The sequence below is a fragment of the Monodon monoceros genome, unplaced genomic scaffold, assembly GCF_005190385.1.
Source record: "Monodon monoceros isolate NGI ecotype Baffin Bay Population unplaced genomic scaffold, NGI_Narwhal_1 Super_Scaffold_6, whole genome shotgun sequence".
Lineage (NCBI taxonomy): Eukaryota > Metazoa > Chordata > Mammalia > Artiodactyla > Monodontidae > Monodon > Monodon monoceros.
Window position 1 is genome coordinate 94,559,751 of NW_021703783.1, and position 15,615 is coordinate 94,575,365.

Here is a 15,615-nt window from a genome sequence, read left to right on the forward strand (position 1 = left end):
ACTTATAAACACAAAAATAGCCCATGTTTTCCATAGAAAACTCAGAGAAGAGATTTTGGGAGAGAAAGGAAGAACAGGAAGAAAGATTATCCGTAGTTCCATCACTCAAAGACAACACAATGCATGTTCTTCCCTCAAAGCTTATTTCCAGTCATCACTTAATTCCCTCCTTAAAGTGCAAAGTGGGGTGGGAATAGGGGTGGACATGTGTGAATAGGGGGCCTGAAGCTGCAGACAAATAAGTCTAAGGTAAGAGGAGAGGGCACAGGGCACAGCCTACACACAAAGAGAAAAATAAGATTTCTGAACAAAGCCCCTGAATGTCCAGCCACACACTGGTGCTCTGTTCTAGTGTGTGCAGGTTCACTTTAGTATGCCCCCCTCCTGCGGGGGAACCAGCTACAGACCAGGTCGCACCCCAGGAACACGCTCAATCCCACAGTGAAACCAAAGCCACCAAGGAAGGAACTAGGAGAGCTGCCTAATGGCACCACTCAGGTGTTCAGTAACTATCTAATGACTGAAAGACGGCCCCAAAGAAGGCTCCCTGGGCTGAAGTCAGCCATGTCTGTGTCAAGTAAAGCAAGCCTGCTTCAACAGGTGTGGTTCTGTTGCTCCACCTGGAGCCCAGGATAGGCATAAGCCAACATCTAAGCAGCTTCCACATACCGGGCATATCTTAGCACCAGCTTTAGACATATTATTTTTGTTCCTCAAAAACCCTGCAAAAGTGGATTACTGTGCCCATTTTACAGGAAGGCAATCGAGGTACAAACCATTCAAACCATTCGCCAGGGGCCCCACAGCTTGCAAATGCAAGGCCGTGACTCAACCCAGCCTGTCTGACTCCATATTGCCCAACCCTAGCAGGACACCTCAACTCCAGCCTGAGTCATTCCCAGCTCTGGGAAGCCTGCTTAGCTGGGAGGCTGCTCCCTAGAAAGGGGGCTTGATTCTCAGAGCTGTCTTATTAAGGGCCAAAGACCCTGACCTGTCAGGGAATATTACTCAGAATTTTTTTTCCACACACAAACATCTTTAACCATAAAAATGAACCTGGTTTCAGTACACTCTGGGTAAAGAAACATGTAAGTTGGGGAACCTGAGACTTCTGAGGACAACAAGAGAACCTGCAGACTTTGCTTCAAAGGGAGATCAGGTTGGGCACATTTCCTAGTTCTGCTTCCTTCATTCTTTCAGGGTCTCAAAAGACTTGCTATGGCACAAGCCGGTCGCTAATGCCAAATAGTACTGAATGCTCCTAAGATCAATTTATCAATGCCAACAACATAAATGTATATTTAAAAATTAATTGGGTGCATCTCAACAGGAAGGTGAAGTTCCTTAGAAGACAGCGTGAGGATGGGTGGAAAACAAGTATTAGCTTCACCTCTGGGAGCGCGGCCCCCATCCCTCCGTATGGCCCTGTCCGCCTCTGGAAGGCAAGGGCAGCACTGGTGCTCCTGCCCTCCCAAGTATGAAGAGGCTCAGGGGTGATAACGGATACGGAAGAGCTTTGGGAAAGTGCAAAGTGACAGACAAGTGAGTTAGTACTGCTCTTCCCAAGGACAGGTACTGAGTCTGGCACTTCTGTAGTATATTTCAGACTGTCTAGCACCCAGCAGTTGACTGACTATTTCTCCCTAAAGAAACTGAACTACAGGACTCGACGACAATGCTGAATGAGTTCCGCTACCTCGGAACACATGCTGCACGTGAGGGAGAGCGCTCCTGTCAGACACTCTTCCTGCTCGTGGGCCCGGTCCTAATTCTATCTTGTGGGCTACACTGCGCACCAGACACGCTGAAACAGGCTTTTACACTCTAACCTGGTGACAGGAAAATATCTGAATCCCAAACAACCGTTCTGAAATGAACTTTTGGGATGAGGTAGTGTATACTGAGTTATTCTTGATCTCTTCCCATCACAACAGGTGAAACAGACAAGAAAATATGTTCCCCATGTATTTCCTTCAACTCTGTTTCTCTCCCCCAAATCACACTAAAACAGTCAGTTCAAAAGAGGTGCACACATCTCTCCCTCCCTGCCCCTAAGGGCCCACTAGGTTGACAAGGAGGAACCTGTAATAGTGCAGCGACAGAGCAGCAGGGAGGATGTGCCAGAGGAAAGCAGACAGGTCTGGGCTGGGAGGAAACTAAGAAAACCATCCCAGAGGCCAGGGTGGGGATGAGCCTTCCCAGGGCAGGGGTGCCGAACAGAGCACAGAGCTGGGGGAGGGGGACCGAGGAGCAATCATCACAGTAATTTTTAAAACTGCACTTGTGACCATCAAGTCCAGACACCCTTCAGGGAGGTCCACCTGGGGCCTTGCCCAGCCTCTGCAGAAACGCAGACATCCTCCCTCTTAAGGCAGAGGCCAACAGGGAAACCCAGATCAGCTTCTAATGCTCCAACCCTCTAATGCTAATCAACCCTCTTCTTTCATGAACATGAACTGATAACCAAGGATCTTCAACCATTAAATAAATAATAATGAAATAAAAACCCAAACCATGAAAGAGTAGGACCAGGATAAGCAGGACAACTTTTACTTTGAATTGATCTCTGGGGAAAACACAGATATTTCAGGGAACAAGAGAGAAATTCTATAAATGCTGGTAAGAATTCTCCAAGAAAGTCAAGGGTTATTGCACCCGTAAAACAGGAACAGGCTGCTATGAAAAAGGAGTGATTAGGAAGTAAGTAAATTTTTTTTAATTTTTAAGAACCTTATTACCAAAATAAACATTTTAATGTTTGGTGTGTATAAGAGAATGATAAGATTAAAGAGGAAGCTAGTGACCTAGATGATAAGATCACAGGGACTTCCAGTCACATAAAACAGGAGGAGACTGGTTAAAGGACAGGGAGGAGGCCAGGCTGGAGGTCTCACAGGTGGGGAGGTGCAGGGGAAGCCCTGGACTGCAGGCTCTGCCACGTGTCTCACTTACCACTCGGCTCTAGTGCCCCCCAGTGCTGCACACAATAGGTGCTCAACAAAGATCTGAGTGAGTGAATAGCAGGTGGGGATTTCCAACCTCTCCCTCCTTTTCTGAGGCCTCTGGGAGGAGCGCAGCTCTGCTGTGGCCACTCAGGGGACTGCTGGTCATCAGTGGAGTGGGCAGGCTCCCCTCAGAGACTTTAAAATTCCAGTTGCACAAGGGGTAGGGGCAGTGTGTTTCTGCCCATTGAAGGTGTAAAAGCAACAAATTTGAGCCTTGAGAGCAAGAAAATCCTAAGTGTAAAGATGTACAAATCATCCCCCCTCCTCCTTCCCCTCTCAGTCCTGAAAAACACATTCGTGGTCCCTCATGTGTGTCCTGGGAACACAGTAGGCCCTCAAAAGATGCTTGCTGAATACATTCAGGAATCCAGGAATGACCGAGGTGGGGGAAATGGTTCCCAGATCTCTGGACTCCAATGACTTCTGCCACTGATGTAAGTACACACCATGAGTCAGAGCCATTCCCAAAATGGTGCACAGAGTATCAGAGGTTAACAGAGGCTGTCAAGGGTGCCCTTGGTCCAGGTTGGGAGCTGGCATAACATCTTTCCTCCCCTCCGGACCTGATAACACATATATCAAGTAAAGAAAGGTACAAATTACATAAGTACATTCAGCTCGCCCTTAATGCCCTTAATTCATTCCAAGAAATAAAAACAGAACAGGTCATTAGGCCAAAAGGCTATTACTATAAAGAAAGAACATTCCGAGAGAAGGCACATGTTGCTCATCTCTCTGAAAGTCAGCCTTGGAGAAGCCATCTCTAATCTCTGTAACTCCAGAAGGCAGCACAGAAGGAAGGCGTCCTCACTGCTGCCCACACACAACGCTGGCTCGGCCTGTACTGCCCTGCAGACCTCGCTGTGAGCACACACTGGATCTAAGGTTTGTTCCTCCTTCATTACCCAGGGTGGGAAATTCTTCACTCATTAGAAGTGACTACAATTTCTTCTAAGCCACTGTTTGGCCTGGAGTGAGGAGAGGATCAATCCTTAAGTAAGGAGTGGATTTACCCATTCATTCTACAAACAGATGTTTGAGTACTTACTATGTGCCAGGCACTCTTCTAAGTCCAGGGTTTGGAGCATTGTACAAGACAGACACGGTCCCTGCCTGCCTGGGCCTGACGTCCTAATAGGGCAGACTGACACACAGTAAAGTAAAAACAGCCACGAGTGTGGAAAGGGCTAGAACGGAGGTAAATAAGGCGTTATGAGAGAGTGGAGGGAAGGACTTGTGAAGGTAGAGTGGTCGGGAGGACCCAAGGTGGAGAGCAAGTGGGGGTGTGAAGGACGGGGAGGGGCCTTTCCAGCAGAGGGAGGCCCCAGGGAACAGAGGTCACTGTTCCAGTCCCAGCAGGGCAGGAGCCCACAGGCTTGCCTGAGGTGCCACTGAGGACTCCAGGGAGGAATGGTCGGCATCACTGGTGAGCTGCCTGGTAACTCAGATCTTGTATCTGTGCTAGCAGATAAAAATTCAAGCCTCAAGTGCTTGTAAGATATGCTATTGAAAACCAAGCACATATATATGCATAGTGTTCCATACCTATCTGTACCTGTGCTGCCTCTCAACATGTGATATATTTAACCAAAGAGAAACACCTAGCCTTTGACCCAACTATTTCTTCTAAAACTTTTCCTACAGATAAACTCACCCAAGGATTAAAGGTAGATGTTCACTGTGGCCCTGTTTTCAACAGCAAGAAAAATAAGACACTGAAAACCACCTCACTGTCCATCAAGAGTCACAAGTGCCGATACACCTCTGGAGTGGAACACAGGTAGCCAGAGGAGAGAGAGGGCGGGGAGCTGTGTGCACAGACGCGAAAGAATGGCACATCGGTGTTCCCTCATATCAAGTGGCATCAGTGGGTTGTAGCACGGTGATATAATCTGATCCCACTGTATTAAAACACAATTAGGTACCCACCAAAGTGTGCCAACTCACAGCAAGTCCCAGCGGGGTCTCAGACGTGGGGGGTTGGGCTCTCACATTTCATCTCGTTCTAACCAGTATGAAAATTTTGACTATCACCATGTAATACTTTTAGGATACAGCAACTAGTTAATAAAAAATACCCTACTTTGTTTTGTTAATGGCCTGTGCTGGAATGAAGGAGGGGCCCTCTGTGCCACGTGACTGCACCACAGCCTCGAGAGAGGACTGACCACCCCCTCTTCAGAGGTGTCCAAAGCCCCCGCCCCGGCACCTCTCCGTTGCATAACCGCAGTCATCTCCCAGTGGTGTCCTGGCTCCCCCACTGCCCTTCACAGGGATGCTTTCAAAACTCAAGTCAGACCATAGAGCAGTCATTCAGTAAAAACTTGCTGGATGAATTCAGGAGGAGAAAAGTTGAACTGAAAAGTCTGGGTAGTTTTGATTCATACAGACTGAAGATCCACAGATGGAAAATGCTGGGGCATTTATGCCCAGGTATGAAGATGCTTTAACTTATGAAGATGCTTTAACTCTACTGGTTAGAACTCTCTTATAAACACTCTGCACATGTTAAACTAAACCACAGTTGGGTTTAGTAACCACCGTGCGGGATGCGTGGCTCAGTCCCGGCTGTCTACCAGCAGCCACACAGGAAGCCCTTCTCCTGCTCAGCCGCGGGGCCTGACCACCATGGGCGCCCACAAGCTCCTGGGTCCTCTCTGCCTCCAGCTCAGGCTATTCCTGTACGTCCAGTCAGTCCCTCCAGAGAAAGGACGGGCTTTCCTGCTTCTCTCTGGCCCTCAAGCCACCTCCCACCCGGCCGGTGTCCAGGGAGTAGGGCCTGAGGTAATGCACTCCTCTGTACCATTAGCAAAGCAGGAACGCTTTTTTTTAATGGCTCAAATGTCCAGCACAGACTATTTTGTTGCCAATGATTTCATCTGGAAAAGTGAACATTCCTCAAAGGAAGAGACAGAGATCAGCAAATAAAGAGACTTATATCTCTGGAACATTGTGTAGTGCATTGACTTCAACAATGGAAAGCAGCTTGTGCACTGCGAGATGCTCAGTTTTAAAGGTTGTCCGCTCCAAGGGAAGCACATGCCACAACTGGGCAAGTCCCAGGCCCCAGACGGGGAGGGAAGGGTCCTCCAGAAGCACCTACAAGGGCGGGCAGTGTGGGCCGAACACACTCAAAGGTACTTCCAGAGATGAAAAAAACAGTCAGCATCTCTCACAGACAAAGCTTGGTGCTGCTGTGAAAACCACCTCCTGAAACTAGTAAAGGATTCGCATCCACTTGATGGCACAGAACTACCTGCTGCAAACTGAAGTAAGAGCTGGTGAGAGGAAGGGGAATTTCAAGAACTCTATTAGGACACAGCCATTCTGCCAAAAACAAACATGGCTCAGACCCTGGAATGTCACAGTTCAGAAGAAAAGACAAAAAGAGTGGGGGGAAAAAACACATCTTATTTTGTTTAGCCAACACTACAGGGCCTCTTCCTCCCACAGAAAAAAATCATGTTGGGTTAAGTTAAAGAAAAACAAAATTTTCTAAACAGGGAAGCTATTCCACAATATCAAATGTGGCGCTGCTTTGATTCAGCACAGCATCAGTTCCACAGCAGGTGTGTTCCCACTCAGGTGTGACCACCCGGCTTCCATAGCTTTGCTCATTCAACGTGCCCTGTACTGCTAAGCCCGTGACAGTTTGAAGTCCAAATATCTATTCTTTTGGTCACCACAAGGCCGTCAAAACCAATGAGGGCTCCTCGTGGCGGGGCTCTGCTCTGCTAGCCTTCATTCTCATTACTCAGCCCTTTCTTCTCCTGTCATCCACTGTCTGTCTGTGCTGCAGTCATGGCCAACAAGCCACCCTGAGCACCTCCACTGCTGTCCACGCCGTCTCCCCATCACTCCTAACAGCTATACAGCATCGCGTCTTGGCCCCGCACGACCACGCCAGGCCCTCACAGTCACACCTCGGGGGTTTGGGTCTTTCCCAGTCAGAGCCAAGACTGGGGTAATGTCACGGTACATACGGTTTCCCACTCTGACTCTGCCCAGTTACTTCACTAGGGGCTCTGGGCTCACAGGTTCTAACGATATTTGGTGAACCTCTCAAATACAGTTTAGAAAGCAAGAGGTCAGGGCTTCCCTGGTGGCGCAGTGGTTGAGAGTCCACCTGTCAATGCAGGGGACACGGGTTCGTGCCCTGGTCCGGGACGATCCCACATGCCGCGGAGCGGCTGGGCCCGTGAGCCATGATCGCTGAGCCTGTGTGTCCGGAGCCTGTGCTCCGCAACGGGAGAGGCCACAACAGTGAGAGGCCTGCGTACCGCAAAAAAAAAAAAAAAAGCAAGAGTTCAACCTGACATCCTCAATCTACATTTAAGGGGGTGATTACACACCCATGAGAAAGGGTAGAAAGACACCCTAAGAGGCACAGAGAAAAAATGACCCCAAAACACACCTTGGCCTTTGGAGTCTTACTTGTTTCACACAATGAATCTGAGGATCTTTCTTTCTTTCTTTTCTTTCTTTTCTTTCTTTTCTTTCTTTTCTTTCTTTTCTTTCTTTTCTTTCCTTTCCTTTCCCCTTCCTTCCTTCCTTCCTTCCTTCCTTCCTTCCTTCCTTCCTTCCTTCCTTCCTTCCTTCCTTCCTTCCTTCCTTCCTTCCTTCCTTCCTTTCTCTCTTTCTTTGTTTCTTTCTTCCTTCCTTCCTTCCCTCCCTCCCTCCCTCTCCTTCCTTCCTTCCTTCTTTCCTTCCTTCCTTCCCCTCCCTCCCTCCCTCCCTCCTTCCTTCCTTCCTTCGGCTGCGTTGGGTCTTCATTGCTGCGCGCAGGCTTTCTTTAATTGTAGCGAGCAGGGGCTACTCTTCATTGCGGTGCACGGGCTTCTCATTGCGGTGGCTTCTCTTGTTGTGGAGCACAGGCCCTAGGCGTGCAGGCTTCAGTAGTTGTGGCTCGTGGGCTCTAGAGCACAGGCTCAGTAGTTGTGGCACACGGGCTCAGTTGCTGCGCGGCATGTGGGATCTTCCTGGACCATGGCTCGAACCCGTGCCCCCTGCATCGGCAGGCGGATTCTTAACCACTGCGCCACCAGGAAAGTCCCTGAGGATATTTTAGGAGATGAAATAGCACCAATAATATTACACGTGAATAAGAAATGGACAGAAAAGGGAAAAGAATAAGCCCGTGTGAAAAGGAGACTTCAGCTGCAGTGGGGACAAATGAGCCTCATCACAGCTTCTAACTTCTCACTTGGTAAATACAGAAATCAGATTGGCTGCAGTTTTTTGTTTGTTTTTAAAAAGCTTCAAGTAAATAAACATTTATGAAACTTATAAATATAAAATTACTTTGATGTATACATTTGCAGAGTGTTCAGGACTCACTCCATTCAACCTTACCTGGACACCTGTTATCCACGCATGGATATCCTGGTGGACCGATGTCCTTTAATCTTAGTGGGATGTTGTGAATGCCTGAACACAATTAATTCCCCCCAAGAGGCAGCGATGGTGGTGGTTTATCAGTCTGGTTTAGGGAATCACTGGGTGCACCTTGCTGGGAATGCCAATTTTTAAAGAAAATTACAGACAGATATTCATATACCTCAAATAAACAAATGAACTTGGTAAAGCTGCATTGAACATAATTTAATTTTTGATGATTCTGAAGTCATGTTTTACTCTTACAAAGGGCTCTCAGGGCCAAAATTTGGAAGACTCGCTCCAAATTTGCCACTAAACAGCTGCGGGACCTAGGGCATTTTCTCAGCATCCCACTACCTTCACCTAAAGAGTGTGGGATTAAGCAAACTCTTAGATGTCCCTGAGTTTAAAATGTTTTAAAAGAACCTCCGGGCTTCCCTGGTGGCACAGTGGTTAAGAATCCGCCTGCCAATGCAGAGGACACGGGTTCGAGCCCTGGTCCGGGAAGATCCCACATGCCGTAGAGCAACTAAGCCTGTGCACAACTACTGAGCCTGTGCTCTAGAGCCTGCGAGCCACAACTACTGAAGCCCGTGCACCTAGAGCCCATGCTCCGCAACAAGAGAAGACACTGTAATGAGCAGCCCGCGCACCGCAACAAAGAGTAGCCCCTGCTTGACACAACTAGAGGAAGCCTGCACAGCAACAAAGGCCCAACGCAGCCAAAAACAAATAAATTTTTAAAAATAAATTTATATATATATAAAAAGAATAAACAGCATACTGATAAAAACAAAAAAAACACCTCCATGATTTGGGTGATCCAATCTCTCAACCTGGTTTGAGTCAATGGGAAAAGTTAAGAATTACAAAATGAAAGCTTCTGACAGTTCAGGTTCAAAAGTAAATTTATCATCCTAAGTGAAGTAAATCAGACAAATATCATATGATATCACTTACATGTGGAATCTTTAAAAATGATGCAAATGAACTTATTTACAAAACAGAAACAGACTCACAGACTTAGAAAACAAACTTATGGTTACCAAAGGGGAAAGGTAGGGGGAGGGATAAATTAGGAGGTTGGGATTAACATATACACACTACTATATATAAAACAGATAATCAACAAGGACCTACTGTACAGAACAGGGAACTCTACTCAATACTCTAATAACCCATATGGGAAAAGACTGAAAAAGAATAGATATGTGTGTATATGTATAACTGAATCACTTTGCTGTACACCTGAAACTAACACAACATTATAAATCAACTATACTCCAATATAAAATAAAAATTTAAAAAACAAAAGTAAATCTAACCTTGAAGTAACTGTATTTTATTTCTTACTGATATTCCTAATCTTAGAGACAGATGCTAAATGTATAGTGTAATGGTTTCTAATGAGATGTTAGATGAGCTTGAACACTCAGATTTGAATGAATATTCAAGTTTCTGATATATTATGTTCTCTGTAACTTAAATGTATTTCCATGTGCTTCACTGACTAAAAGAATGAAAATATTAAGCAAATGAAAGTAATAATCTTAGAAACATCACTACTAAGGCGGCAGCAGACACAGCAAAGGCATAACAGCATCTGGGCAAAAGTAGGTGATGAGGGGTCATTTCAGTTATCAGTTACTGTTGCTAAGAGGGGTACTGGCAACATGAGCTGATATAATAACTTACTGGACTAAAACATCAAGACTGATAGGGAGCAGGATGGGTAGAAGGGAGAAAACAAGTAGGACAAAACAAGGAAACCTGCCAAACCTAGGACAGTAGGAGAAAAGAGCAGGAAAAATAAGGGGCCAAAAGCTGGCCATCATTCAGGCAGTCCTGCCCCTCACAAGGGTCTCACAGGGTCGGCATCCACGTGCCCCACAGCCATCAGACACGCACCAGTGTGGGTGGAACTCTAACCTGGACAGTCATGTGCAGTCCAGTACCGTCTCCCACCTTTTCTTCCCTCATCCAACGTTTACAAGCCCTGAACCAGTTGCAGACACCATGGTAAGAGTGGTGAGGAGTTCACAACTGCCCTCGAAGTTGTATGGGACACGGTTCCTGTCCTCACTAGATGGCAGAAATAACAGTAAGTCAATATTTATTGAGCACTTCCTAGGTGCTAGGCAACATTCATTCTCAGAACAGCCCTACAAGGCAGCTATTATCACCCTCATTTTACAGGTGAAGAAACAAGGCACAAAAGTGTTTAAATAACTTGATCAAGGCCACAGAGCCAGGAAGCAGCAGAGCTGGGATTCAAACCCAGGCCAGGCACCCCAGAGCCTGCCCTGTAGCTGCCAGGCTACACTTCCTCCTGGGTGAGACAGGGGCGATGGAAGACTGAAGGAGAGGGAGAAGGGAGGAACATGAGCATGACTCCGACTAAACTAAAGGTTGGGGGCCTGATGGGATGGCGCTCCAACCAAGGCCCCAGTAAGGGTAGGATGTTAGCATTCACGCATTCATTCATTCAGCATTCACCGAGCACCTGTGGAGCAGTCCTGTTCTGGAAGTGTGCCTGCTCAAGCAACTCAGCGTGGCTGGGAAGGGAGACAGACACATAGCCCATGCCTGCCTCACTCACAGGTGTATTTCAGAGGTGGGCACAGCGCCCAGCATGACGAGGCAATAATGAGAGAATGAATGAACAGTGAATGAATCCCTGCCGCACACTAGCTAGATAACCATGGGCAAATACTTAACCTCTCTGAGCCTCAACCTCTTCCTCATCTAGAAAATAAAACTAATACTTCCTATTACTCCTTGGGGTTCTTGGGCGGATGAAATACCTTAGTTCAGGGTGGACATGGCTGCTCTCTACCACGGTGCTGAGGAAGGCTGCAATAGGAATGTCCAGCGCAGACAGTTTCCTAGCCTGGGGACGCCAAGCTGAATCCTGAGGAGCCAGTGGGAATCAGGCAGGTGTACAGGAGCAGGGGCAGGGTGTCCCAGCCAGAAGAATCCTTGGGGAAAGGGTGGGGTGGGGAAGATGGGGGTAGAGAGGGGGCACAGGCCACCCAGTCTTCAGAGATCTAGACAGCATGGTGGGGTGCCCACCCTGAAACAGGAACAGTGAGGAAGGAAGGAGGAACTGGTATCACACTTCTATACAAAAATCCCCATGTGGTTTAAACTTGATGAGTTTCTCATAACTTGTAATCGTCCAGCTGCTGGCTAGGCTGGGAACTATTTTACACACTACTGTATTAATAATTACATGTTTTAATTGACAGGATCATGCAGAGATCATTTTATCAACAACCAGAGTACATTTACTTACACAATACCTCTCCTCAAAAAGAACCCAGAAAACTTCACAGAATCCCAGATCACTAGGAATACAGGTGGTATTAATAACTCTAAAATTTCAAAGCTAAAATGAGAACAAAAGTTTAATGTTTTTCCAAGTAACCCCAATGTTAGGTAGAACAGAAAATCTACCCTCACTTTCAATTTCTAGTTCCCTCAGGACAACCTTCAAAAATACTTAAATCCTGTCACTTCCCTGCTCCAAACCCGTCGCACTCAGAGCTAAACCCTAATTCGTCACCTTTGCTACAGGTCCCATCCTGATCTGGCCCTTGCCTGCCACTTTGGCTGATCTCACCCACTGGCTGATCCTGTTCTATCTCAGCCACAATTATCTTCCTGCTGTTTCTCCAACACACTAAGCTCATCTCTGCCTCAGAGCCTTTGTACATGCTGTTCCCTCTCCTTAGAATGCTCTTCCTTGAGGTAAATGTGTGGCCAGCTCCCTGACACCACAGGAGCCTCTGCCCAAAAATCCTGAAAGGAGCTTCCTTGACCATCCTCTCTCATCCAGCCCTACCTCCCGCCACCATCACCTCTATGAGATCTATAAGATCTTTACAATAATATACTGTTGTTAGTAATTTCACTCATGAAGCCATATGGTGACATCTCTTGGATTACATAAGAAAGAAAAAAACGACTAGTTTTTCAGATTATTAATCACAAATGTTTCTTGAGCTGAAAGCAAAATTTAATTTTTCAGTGATTCTTTAAAAGTCAATTATTCTATAATGGCCAGCTTGTATACAGTCACTCAGTCGGAAGACCTTCCCACGTGGAGCCTCCTGGGCAGCCTCCAGAGCACTCAGAACCACGTTTTATTTTGGTTTTGTTGTTGGAAAAGGGGTCCTCTCTGAATCAGCAGAAGCAGCTGTGTTAGTAACCAAAGGTCCAGTCAGTGATAACATACTTTAAATTCTCAAGTCTTAGGAATTGCTCTATCATTAAGTCAGCATTAATATTTATAGTAGAATTTAAAAATGTTTGGCCAGACGAGTCCCCTATAATATGCCTTAGGGGGCTTCCCTGGTGGCGCAGTGGTTGAGAGTCAGCCTGCCAATGCAGGGGACATGGGTTCGTGCCCCGGTCTGGGAGGGTCCCACATGCCGCGGAGCGGCTGGGCCCGTGAGCCATGGCCGCTGAGCCTGCGCGTCCGGAGCCTGTGCTCCGCAACGGGAGAGGCCACGGCGGTAAGAGGCCCGCGTACCGCAAAAAAAAAAAAAAAAAATATATATATATATATATGCCTTAGATACAGGACCAGAACCTAGTCTGATACTAGGAAAACCTGGTTATCCCTGAAAAGTGGAAGAGGTCAAAAACTTTAAGAGACTGGAAACAAACTACCTCTACAATTCCATATTGCTCTGGGACTTTCTCTAAATCCTGAACAGTCCTTTAAGAAATACACATTTCTCAAAGCAGTGAAATTCAGAAAAGTGTCTCCTTGAATAGTCCTGAATGCCAGGAAGAGAGAGCAAGGCAAACTTCACCAGCGACTGCCAGGACCAGCACTGTTTTTCTTTTGACTGCAAATCTTAAAACAAGAAACCTTCCCAAAGTGGAAGCCTCAATCAAGTCCAAAAATAAATGAATAAACAAATAAGAGCAAGAGAACAAACACACACTTGTGCTTAAGGAGAACCAAGTCTGTTGGATGTCTGGACCAAAACATCCAGTGCCATCACTTCCCAAGCAAAGGTAGCAGCAGCCTGTCTATCCTGTACGCTCACTATGGGACCTAAAGGGGAAGTGACCAGAGAGACGCCACTGGTCCCCTGCTCAGGTGGCCAATGGGCACCCCCTAATAATCTCTACCCACCCTGCTCACTGCACGGTCCTTCACAAAACCAAGCCTTCTCTCTCCCCAAAATCCGTAGTGGGAAAAACAGCTAACTTTTTCCATTTGGAGAAAAATGCTATTGCAGCTGGAAAAACATTCTTGGATATCATGAATAAGATATTCTAATTCCAAGGAATTGTAAATTTGATACTAAAGTGTGTGAAAGCATGAACAAGCAGATTTGAGGAAATATTATGAAGCCATGGTAACAGAAACCATGGAAGAAACTCCAGTTGCACAGAACTGTTTAAAAATAAACCGGATACTAAAATACCAGCAAAAAGCTACAATGACTCACACTGTTCTCCTCAAATACCTATGAGAACAGCCAGTTCTTTGACAGTCTTCCAGGCATTTTCCTCATTGGAGAAACGTGAGACAAAGAAAGTTTAAAGAAGCTTTGAAATTTTTCTCTAATTTTATGAGCAACTTGATATGAATAGGACCTTATAGGTTTTAAAGTTTGATGGGAGTATGGATATGTACATTCATGAAGAGAGAACTTTTTTGAGGCTTTTAATAAAAGCCAAACTAATTCAAAAATAACCGAGGCCCCAGAGTGCGCTATACAAAGTGCTCAAATACTAGTAAATGTGGTAAAGAACTGCAGCACAATTTCTATCATTAATGTACAACCTTTCAAGGCATTTTGTGTGTGTGTGACCACGTTCTCCCTTTCTTCACCTGCATGAACACCCCACCTCCCTGTCCTGAACCCCCATCTCCACTGCATGTCTTTTAACTACATATACACACCTTTTAATGTGCAGCTTCACACAGAGGACCCTCTTGGGCCCACACAGAGAATAAACCCACAGGTCTCCGGCCTGGGGGCCCCACATGTGCAGCACAGTGCTGCCTGAGACTGACCTTCCTCAACAACTCCTACTCATCTTGCAAGCGCCAGTGTGAGTGTCATCTTCTCTGAGGAGCCTCACAACCATGCCAATGACCCTCTGCCTAGCACTGTCCCAGTATAATTCCTCCATGGAGCTATTATTTGGCTGCTATAACTCTATCTCCACAACCAGACTATTAGCTCCTGGGGGTACCCTGGTGCCTATCACAGTACCTGAAGCTCAGTGACAGTCACTGAAGGAAGAAATGGAGCCAGGGAATGAATGCGTCTCTCAGGAAACCTCAGAGTCCCGGCGTGTCTGTGCCATATTCATCATTAGTCAGGGCCTGGCTCCTCCCTGTTCCCCCTTCCCCAGCCCTACTCACCATGTCTCTTCTCTTCATCCCCCACGAAAGTAATTATTCTCCTGACCAAAATGCCACTCTTTCACACGCCCAAAGACCTGTTTTGGACATACTACATACTCACCTACAATTCTGTCTGGAGTCAAGAGCACCAGAAAAACTTGTTTGAGAAACAGCTTTGCTGCCAACTGATAAACAGTTTCAATGAAGAAACTGTACTTAGGCATCCCTTAAAATTCACTTTGTTTGTTTAGGGCTAATTCTTTAATCTTTTGCAACATAAATTATTTATCAAGTCCCATAATCACTGCAATTCCAATTTGGTTTGTTACCAAAAGCCCAGAAGAACCGCCCCAACACACAGTGGCTTTGAGCCATGGAAAATGTTGCCCACAGAGACAAAGGTCAACTTGAGAACGTGCTCACGGCAAGAAAATGGAACACACTGAGCCAATGAAAACACAGGTGACCAGCAGCAGCATCAAACACCACCAGGTCTGGACAGCAGGCTCTCGATGCTCCCCACCACCACTGAGGAGGAGATTCCCTGTGCATGCCGTGAGGGGCTTCAGGGGTGTCACTGAGAGCACTGGCTGGGAATAGGACTGGCCCAACCATCCAGGTCTGACTAGTCGTGTGCACCAAGCAAATCACATTACTGCTCTGTGCCTCTGGTTTTCCACTCATAAAACAAAGGGGGATGACCATGAACACCCTGCAGACTTAACAAGGATTAGCTTAGATAATGCAAGGAAGTGCCTGTCTCTTATGTGGCAAACAATAAATGTTGGTTCCCTTCCCTGGCTCTGGTGCAAATTTAGTGAGATGGAACAGAATGACCTTGGTCTCAGCACAAGACTC

At 46.5% G+C, this 15,615-nt stretch overlaps 1 protein-coding gene across 3 annotated transcripts in view; it reads right to left on the minus strand.

The window, feature by feature from the left end:
* The window catches only part of PACSIN2 (protein kinase C and casein kinase substrate in neurons 2), a 141,520-nt gene that overhangs the window by 51,770 nt on the left and 74,135 nt on the right, over positions 1-15,615 (minus strand). Inside the window, exon 1 of one of the 3 annotated variants that reach the window (XM_029204424.1) lies at positions 11,186-11,333. The exons of the other annotated variants lie outside the window; for them this stretch is intronic. The gene's annotated coding sequence lies outside the window, so the exon portion shown is untranslated. Of the gene's footprint in view, positions 1-11,185; positions 11,334-15,615 lie in introns of those variants that run through there. 3 annotated transcript variants of the gene reach the window in all.